The sequence below is a fragment of the Lutra lutra genome, chromosome X, assembly GCF_902655055.1.
Source record: "Lutra lutra chromosome X, mLutLut1.2, whole genome shotgun sequence".
Classification (NCBI taxonomy): domain Eukaryota; kingdom Metazoa; phylum Chordata; class Mammalia; order Carnivora; family Mustelidae; genus Lutra; species Lutra lutra.
In genome coordinates, this window is record NC_062296.1 from 9,794,685 (window position 1) to 9,804,973 (window position 10,289).

The 10,289-nt window shown below is 38.9% G+C and overlaps 1 pseudogene; it reads left to right on the forward strand.

Annotated features, from left to right (window-relative positions):
• Positions 1-3,499: 3,499 nt before the first annotated feature.
• Positions 3,500-4,886, forward strand: LOC125092128 (dnaJ homolog subfamily A member 1-like; annotated as a pseudogene).
• The last annotated feature ends 5,403 nt before the right edge of the window (positions 4,887-10,289 follow it).

Sequence of the window (10,289 nt, forward strand, 5' to 3'; positions counted from 1 at the left end):
CCACAGTTTGCTGGATTATATTTGTATCTTCTCATGCAGATATCACTTGTATGCTTTGTTAACTGTCTTTATACTTCTCTAGTCCTTTTTGGGATTCAGTATGCATTTATTCATGGCCAGCATCCCAAAAGATGCATAGTAGTCTAAATAAGAAATTAACACAATCCAGGTATTCAAATCACACATTATTTAAACATTTGCTCATTGAACGAATATTACTAAGACCCTAAGAGCCATTAGGTTAGAGAGCTCCAAGTACAATGAAGAAACAAATAAGAAAACAAAATTACAGTATGACAAGGGCTATGATGAGGATACAGGCCCTAAAGAACAGAAAAGGAGCAAAAGTTGGGAGATTTTCTAATTAGATAAAATTCAGGAGAGTTTTTTGAAATATACCACTAGCTTATAAATTTCTTTTTCGAAAATTTATAGCCAAAATGGTGAAGAGGTGGCTTTTACTTTACAGACATTTAAATGGAAATACATATAAAGTAAGACTAATGTGAATATTCAGCAGGCTCACTGGAGTCAATAAATCATGTTTCTTTGAAAGTATCAACCATAAGCAAACTAGAATGTACTAACCAGAAGCTATGACAAGAAGAGAGAAAAGAGAGTATGGCTGCACTATCATGGAAGCACACTGAATATGCACTTTGAAAGGTCCACTAAGGATGCATTCATTAAAACCACAAAGAGAACCATACATTATGTTTGCTGGATTTGACTACCTTGCCTTTTTGTATGATTAATTGTTCCTCTCAACTTCAAATCTGAAAATATGGAAGGAAAATATAGGGTGCCTATAGAAAAGAAGGACTGTGGGGAATTTCTATAGGTCTTCCCCCAACCTCATTTTTAATAACAAATAAGCATTCTGGCATGGAAACTTCTGGAAAGGCAGAGGGAACTTGGGCTGGGTCGCCTGGATAAGTTGCCTACAGTGATTACATTGCTTGAGCAAATGTTCACCCCCCCCCCCCGATTTTACTTTCCATTCAATTTCATAGTCCAAAGATACAACCCCTACTGGGTTCTCATGGGAAAGTTAAATGCAGTATTAAAAAAATTATCCAGGTGATTCCAGATCATAGCTCCTACCTGGGACATCTATGAAGAAAAGGTAGTTTCCTTTATTTTTGTTAAAGTATAGTTTTTGTATGCGGCAGATGCCTCTGATTCTCCATGTCACACGTTCAGAACACATCTGATTTCACCTGCATTGGCAGTGGAAACTTTCATGTGAACTCAGAGTCATCTCGTGCTAGCAGCATCCTACCTCAAGAGCTTTCCATGTTGTCTTTCTGCTTTCTTCCCAGGGCCTTCCCCAGTGGTAAGGAGATAAGAATATTATTTCCGCATATAAGAGATGAGAGATTATTATTCCCAAGAACAATACTTAACCTGTGAGAGACAAAAACCAATAAATATGTTATCCTGCCTCTGTTAGGTGGACAATTCTGAAAGGAATTCTGTGCACTTTTCAGGAGACCCCAACACAATTGAGCCCCTCTTGCCAACAGTGATAGTTAGGGTTAGGGTTAGGAAGCATATTGGGTTTTCCTCCTAACCTGACTTCCTCTCTCTGCCCCCTTACTCCTGGTCCTGGAACTAACTGCCAAATAAACTACCTATACTTGGATCCCTGTCTTCAGCTCTACATTCAGGAGAACGTAAAATAAGACAGTGTGGTAGAGAAATTGTTCTGTGTTCATCACAGTTTCCCCTTCCTGAGTGCAAATGAAAACAGCACTCACTAGCCTCCTTGAAGTAATGCTAGGGTCCCTATGACACAATTCTGAACTGTGGAATGTCAACAGAAGTGACTTAACCCGTTAAAAACATCCTGCACAGTATTCCAATCCACTGTGCCCCTGTCTTGGAAACTTTAGGGACTACAAGTTCCAAATGGCATAGTCATAATATGAAGGACAGCCATCTGACCTGCGTAGGCCTTTGCCTGAATGAGAGACTTTTATTATTAGAAATTGCTGATATTCCATGTTAATTTGTTACTGAACAAAATGATCTGCATGTTTAAACTTTAGAACCAGGCACAGCAGACACTCAAACCATGTTAGTTTAGTTGAAAGTATGAAGAGAAAATAAATAAATGAAACCTACCCTGTATCTATCTATCCAGCTATCTATATATACATAGTTTCATTTTGTATATATATATTCATAGTAGTTTATATATACATATATAATAGCATATATGTATCTATATATAGTATCTATGTAAGTATACATATAATATTACAGTATGTGTGTATATGTAATATTATCATTCTGTTGCTAGCAACCTGTAAGCAGGGAGAAGTTCTCAAAAATTTTATCCTTAACATAGAATGATCTCAGTACTTTCTTGAAGACTGATGAGTAATTTCAGCACTAAAAACACCTCTCTGAAGAGAACCATATTATTCCTCTAAAAGAAAAATCTGTTGGTTCAAATAAATATATATTTTAAGAAACCAAATAAATTTGGGGTATTTTGAGGATATGGGATCAACCAGTTTGAAAAAAAAAAAAAAAAAGACTAGTCAGTTCTATTAAACAACATAAGGGGTTTCTGTTTGTTTTGTTTTGTTTTAACAAACGATCCTAATTTGATCTAATCAACCAATAATTTTGGTACCACCTGGAGAGAGTAAAATAGAATTCTGCTAGATTTCTAGTTCTTTTTTTTTTTTTAATTTATTTATTTGACAGACACAGCGAGAGAGGGAACACAAGCAGGGAGAGTGGGAGGGGGAGAAGCAGGCTCCCCGCTGAGCAGGGAGCCCGATGCGGGACTCGATCCTAGGACTCTGGGATCTTGATCCGAGCCGAAGGCAGAGGCTTTAACCTACTGAGCCACCCAGGCGCCCCTCTAGTTCTTTTTAAATTTTTTTCAATACTTCTGAAGTTTTGACTTGCATGTAATCAATGCATTATGAAGTTTCCTTTTTTTAAAGATTTATTTATTAGGGCACCTGGGTGGCTCAGTTGGTTAAAGATTTATTTATTTTAGAGAGAGAGAGAGAGAGAGAGAGAGAATGAACAGGCAGGGGGAGGGGAAGAGGGAGGGAGAGAGGGGAAGCAGACACCCTACTGACTCAGGGGTTTGATCTCAGGACCCCGAGATCACGACCTGACCCAAACCCAAGAGTCAGACACTTAACCAACTAAGTCATACACGCATCCCTGAAGAATTTTTCAGTAAGTCACTCAAATCTTAATTGTCGAATCTTAAGATAACTTAAAGAATTGTGGACTTAACTCCCGTTTTGTGCTATCTGTGCATAAAAGGTTTGACACACCTATTCAAAATGTTAATGAAAAATGTTGAAGGATAGTAAACTGCTTAGAGAAAAAAATGCTTCCAAGGACATTAGCAAAATCAACTTGAATAAAAAAAATGAGTCAGGGGAACTTTCCAGAACGCTCGGTGAGACGCGGAGGAGCGGTGGCTACCCGAGCTTCGCCCAGCAACGCGCTCCTTCCTGCTCCCCCACATCGGCCTCGGCCCTCTCACCGGCTGTAGAAAATGGTGAAGGAAACCACTTACTATGATGTTTTGGGGGTCAAACCCAATGCCACCCAAGAAGAACTGAAAAAGGCCTACAGGAAACTGGCCTTAAAGTACCACCCTGATAAGAATCCAAATGAAGGAGAGAAGTTTAAACAGATTTCTCAAGCTTATGAAGTACTCTCTGATGCAAAGAAAAGGGAATTATATGACAAAGGAGGTGAACAGGCAATTAAAGAAGGTAGAGCTGGTGGTGGTTTTGGCTCCCCCATGGACATCTTTGATATGTTTTTTGGAGGAGGAGGAAGAATGCAGAGAGAAAGGAGAGGTAAAAAATGTTGCGCATCAGCTCTCAGTAACCTTAGAAGATTTATATAATGGTGCAACAAGAAAACTAGCTCTGCAAAAAGAATGTGATTTGCGATAAATGTGAAGGCCTAGGTGGTAAGAAAGGAGCAGTTGAGTGTTGTCCCAATTGCCGAGGTACTGGAATGCAAATAAGAATTCATCAGATAGGACCTGGAATGGTTCAGCAAATTCAGTCTGTGTGCATGGAGTGCCAGGGCCATGGGGAACGGATCAGTCCTAAAGATAGATGTAAAAGCTGCAATGGAAGGAAGATAGTTCGAGAGAAGAAGATTCTAGAAGTTCATATTGACAAAGGCATGAAAGATGGCCAGAAGATAACATTCCATGGTGAAGGAGACCAAGAACCAGGACTGGAACCAGGAGATATTATCATTGTTTTAGATCAGAAGGACCATGCTGTTTTTACTCGGCGAGGAGAAAACCTTTTCATGTGTATGGACATACAGCTGGTTGAAGCACTGTGCGGTTTCCAAAAGCCAATATCTACTCTGGACAACCGAACCATTGTCATCACCTCTCATCCAGGTCAAATTGTCAAGCATGGAGATATCAAGTGTGTGCTAAATGAAGGCATGCCAATTTATCGTAGGCCATATGAGAAGGGTCGCCTCATCATCGAATTTAAGGTAAACTTTCCTGAGAATGGCTTTCTGTCTCCTGATAAACTCTCTTTGCTGGAAAAACTCCTACCTGAGAGGAAGGAAGTAGAAGAGACTGATGAAATGGACCAGGTAGAACTGGTGGACTTTGATCCAAATCAGGAAAGACGGCGCCATTACAAATGGGGAAGCATATGAGGATGACGAACATCATCCCAGGGGTGGTGTTCAGTGTCAGACCTCTTAATGGGGCCAGTGAATAACACTGCTGGCATTTTATGTGCAGTAGTGAATGAGTGAAGGACTATAATCATAGCTCACTACTTGCTATTGTTTTTGTTTTAATATTCAACTATAGTAGTGTTTTAAAAGTTAAATGAAGAATAAACTCAAATATAAAAGCTAAAAAAAAATGAGTCAGTTACAAATTATCCTTATCTATTAATTAAAATAAAGCTCATTAAACGTCCTATTAGACTATGCTTTACTGATATTATTGAAATTAGTTTAGAGCAATAAAATTTATATAGATAAAGTGAATTCTAAATACTGAAGGCATTTCATCAATTCAGACTGGCCATCTCTCTAATGAGTCTGACTTAACAGTGCTTTACGATGTCTGAAGAAAGGTAATTTTGAGGAAATAATGTGTTCTTTATTGATTTTGTGCACTGCAAGTTTTTATCTTCGGAATACTTGGGCCTTATCTATATAGATATGTGCATACATTTAGTTTTATTGAAACACTCAGCAGTTTCTACTTAACCTACTTCTAATTTAGTCTACACGTCTATACCAAAAGGACAAATCTTTGACTATTTGTCCTTTTGTTCAGGATCGTTTTTATTAGTGAGTGGTAATTGATTTCCATGAAAGCTTCCCTTTTTTTGATCACTTGCAAATATCTCTGTCTCTCCTAGTTAGACACAAGAGACAAGGACAGTTAGAGTATTTGGTTATTCTAAAATAAGGTAGACACTGTTACACATTAGAGAACTCTCTATAGTTAGCCTTTCTAATACTCTAAGAGGTTCAGTCCTATTCGTATTTGCACAGGGATTCACATGAAAAGCATTATTGGAGACCAACGTGGACTTGTTTTGAACATTGGTGTCAGTGTCAAGTCACATCAGTACCGTGTGTGGATAGTAGAAGACCTGCTCCAATTTGACCTTGGAGGTTTTCTGGCACACTGAACATGACATTTATTTAAGTGTTAGATTTATATTATGCTTTCCTGACCAAAAGCTCAAAGAACCAAGTGTAGGGGCATGATTTGATGCTAGACATCTGGTCTCAGTATAATCACGATGACACGTTCCAGAAGCTATCAAATTGGAATTCCTGCCTTTGTGGCTAAGGGTGCTAACACTGGAAAGTCTAAGAATTTTAAAGGGGTTCAGCTTCATAAATGAATCAACATAAAACAACTTGACAAAAGATAAACATTAAAAGGCTAGAACTCTGTGCTTTTTTGCTGCTTGGCTTAGCTTCTTTGTCATTAGGCATTTCGCTCAGGTAAGCACATCTGAAAAGGGCTTACTCTCCAAAGAAAAACAATCTTGTGTGGGCTCCAGCAAAAACAAGCCCGAAGTAAAATGAATTATATGCTAGGGCATATAAATTTACAGTAAGTCATGTAAATTAGAAGGTGATGCACCTGTGAGTCAGTGAGGAACCTATAATAAAATCTTCTCAGGGACAGCAAGATAGTGAAGATTGGGAAGGGATGGATTACATAATGAAATTTTGATTGCCCCCGAATAAATGTGCTGTAGAATTTTCAGCTACTATACAGTTATGAGGTCGTAGACTGCATACCATGTGATCTCGATTGTCATAATTTAGGTCCAGAAAGTGATCTACAAAATAATAAGCCAAAATCTACCAATATAACTGTAGCTTAAAAAAACACTTTTGTAAGAGATGCTTTGAAAAGTTGGCAAAATGCATGCTGGTTTAAGAAGGACAAAGTTATAGAGTGAAATGTACATTTGTGGAAGGATTCCAGGACATCAACTGATTTGGGAAGCATACAGCTCTTAAAGCACAGAACCTCAAAAATGCAAGAAGAGAAATGCATTCACCAGGACCATTCTGAAATGGTAAGTAGGTTAAGGGGGAAAGGATGGGGCACTGCACGTTTCCTTCATAGAGTGAATGCCTTCAACGACATTTTTTCAGTTTTGTGAATGCCTTCAACAACATTATGTCAGTTTTGTGAATACCTTCAACAACATTATGCCAGTTTTTTTTTTTAGATTTTTTTTTTCATTTATTTGACAGACAGACCACAAGTAGGCAGAGAGGCAGGCAGAGAGAGAGAGGAGGAGGAGGCAGGCTCCCTGCTGAGCAGAGAGCCCGATGCGGGACTCGATCCCAGGACCCTGAGATCATGACCTGAGCCGAAGGCAGAGGATTCAACCACTGAGCCACCCAGGCGCCCAACATTATGCCAGTTTTGTGAATGCCTTCAACAACATTTTGTCAGTTTTGTTAAGAGTGCGGACTCTGGATCCGAAGGGGCACGTGCACCCGAATGTTATAATAGCAGCAATGTCCACAATAGCCAAACTATGGAAAGAAGCCAGATGTCCATCAACAGATGAATGGATAAAGAAGATGTGGTATATATACACAATGGAATACCATGCAGCCATCAAAAGAAATGAAATCTTGCCATTTGCGACGACGTGGATGGAACTAGAGGGTATCATGCTTAGCGAAGTAAGTCAATCGGAGAAAGACAACTTTCATATGATCTCCCTGATATGAGGAAGTGGAGATGCAACATGGGGGTTTGGGGGGTAGGAGAAGAATAAATGAAACAAGAGGGGATCAGGAGGGAGACAAACCATAAGAGACTCTTAATCTCACAAAACAAACTGAGGGTTGCTGGGGGGAGGGGGGGAGGGAGACGAGGGTGGGGTTATGAACATTGGGGAAGGTATGTGCTATGGTGAGTGCTGTGAAGTGTGTAAACCTGGTGATTCACAGACCTGTACCCCTGGGGCTAATGGTACATTATATGTTTATAAAAAAACATTAAAAAAAAAAAAAAGAGCGCGGACTCTGGAGTCAGAATGCCAGGGTTTCAAGCTGTGACTTACTAGGTGTTTGTAATGTCGGGATGATACCAGCTCTCCATCACTGGACTGTCACGAGGATTAACTTAAATTCTGTACATAGAGTACTTAACACTTTCTGCCACATGCTTAGCCCATGGCAGGTGTACTGTGATTACTACTATCATGAGTTTTATTACCACTGGAGTGAGAGCCCTAGCAGTTGAAACACTTATAAAATTCATTGAACATTTTTTTTTGGTCATGTACATCTGCACTGGGTACGGTTGTATGCACTGGGGATTTGGCAGCAGACAAAAAAAAAGACAAAATTCCTGCCTTAAAAAAACTTGCATTGGCCAAATGAGGAGCATCATCACTGTGCCTCATTTCAGTAGGGGAGCCCTAAAAACAATTGACAATTAAAGTGTAATGCAGTGAGTGCAATGACAAGCCAGAACACAGGGAGGAGGTCACCAAAAGGAGGGGCACTTAACCCAGTTTTGTGGAAGGAAAAGTGAGGAAAATTTCCTGGTGATAGTAATGTCTATGCTGAGCCTTGTAGCACTTATTTATTGATTTAACAAGTTCTTACATAATGCCTGCTATGTGCCAGGGGAATTGTTCTAAGCACTTTACAAATGAGCTATTACTCTTAGAATTTAATTTAATTCATTTACTTCTCCTAATATCTCCATGAAGTGGGGAAAATGAAGCACACATGGGTTAAGTAACTTGCCCAAAGTCAAGAAACTAGAAAGTGGTTCCATAGTTCGTGCTCTTAACTGTGGTGTGCTATGCTGTTTCGCCCTCCGGCTCTGTTTTTATAAGGCGTGTGTGGGGGTGAGCTGGGGTGCAAAGGAATCTAGCATAAGCGGAGCACTCACTAGTCCATGAAAGGCTTGGAGACTTTTGACTTCAGTGGAGCAATGGAAAGGAATCAGAGGAGGATCAAGAAAGTAAAGGGAGAGTGATTCTGAAGATTCTAGAAAGCCAGGAGGGGGATTTGGGAATTTTGGATGATCTGTGCCCAGTTGGCAATCAGTTAGTGTTATATGAATCTCCATTACAGTGCACTGTTGCTGTGATGGAAGTATATTTTACGGTTCTAAAATAGATCAAGGGACATGATTATTTTCTTAAGGATATGCCTTGCATGTGTAGTCCTGGAACAGAAATACTTAGATGCCTTCTCATGGATCTTATAGTTAATTTACTTGTAGTTTTATTCATGATTATTTATACCTAAGGTATCTCTTTTGTAAGTAACCATGCATTATTTTCTTGTTAGGAATGCCTAGCATGCTAAGATAAATTGTTGTCAAAAGTTTATAAATCAGGGGCACCTGGGTGGCTCAATGGGCTAAAGCCTCTGCCTTCGGCTCAGGTCATGATCCCAGGGTCCTGGGATCGAGCCCCACATCGGGCTCTCTGCTCAGCAGGGAGCCTGCTTCCTCCTCTCTCTCTGCCTGCCTCTCTGCCTACTTGTGATCTCTGTCTGTCAAATAAATAAATAAAATCTTTAAAAAAAGTTTATGAATCACAGAAGTAAGATGAATGAATCACTCAAGTAGTACTTAGTAAAAGTTTCTTGTGCAAGCACCGAAAAGACAGTTTCCCAACCAGGAGCACTCAAGCCAAAACATGGAATAATGCTCAGGAGTGCGTTGTTATAAAGCAGTTTATATAGTGAGAAGGCAGTGACTGTTTATTCTTCACAGTGATTGGTTATAATATTAGAAATTTCTTAAATGATAGGGAATTAGTCAGTGGTTATCTCACATTAACCTTGAGGAACAGTTTAAGTTTTGCTTATGATTTCCAGAGGCATAAGCAAGAAATGACCCGGGTCAACTCAGTCTTACAGAATAAGTTGAATTAAGCTTTGTGTGTATGAACAAACTGGTTTTATCTGCTCAGGGAATTTTCAAGGCTGGACTCTGTCTTTTTTGTTGTTGTTTTTTTAAACAGTGGGATTACCAAAGGGTAACCCAAATGATCAAAATAGAGCTACATGTTCAGGAAAAAACCTAATTCTAGTTTTCTTTTTTCCCATGAGCAATTTTATATTTCCTCAGTATATACCAACAGCCTAGAGTAGGTTCTCACTAAATATTCTTGGAACAACTGGAATTTCTACTTCATGAAGGCTCTGGCTACAGAAGCATCCTTAGAACAGTCAACAATGTCTACAAATAAGATTTGTAACTAATGGAACTTCAATAGATACTTAATGAAATACAAGCTACTTTTGTTATAAAAGAAATGGTGATGGAAAAATAATCAAATTGCCTTAAGATGTATAAAATAGCATAAGCAGTCTACTTCCTTCTCCCCAGCAGAAATGCTAATCCTAGTACCAGAAATAACCGCTAAGTTTTTTTTTTTTTTGCGGAAATTGTCCAGAAATAATGTATACAGATAGGAAGTTCAACTCTTCTGCAACTTTTCTCTTTCACTTCACAGTATATGTTAGGCATCTTTCTTATATGTTTCCCTGAATATTATAAATAGCTATGTAGTATTTTGTTACTATATAAGCGATAAGACATTGAAAATTTTGACATATTTTCCCTTCTAACAAGGATGTTGCAACAGACATAGTTTTATTTATGAGTTGATCACATGTGCAAATGTATCTGTATAGTCAATGCCTAAAGGACAAATCACTGAGTCAAAAGTTATGTACACTTACAATTCTAAAAACGACAATTTGTCCTTCAAAATACTCAATTTGCA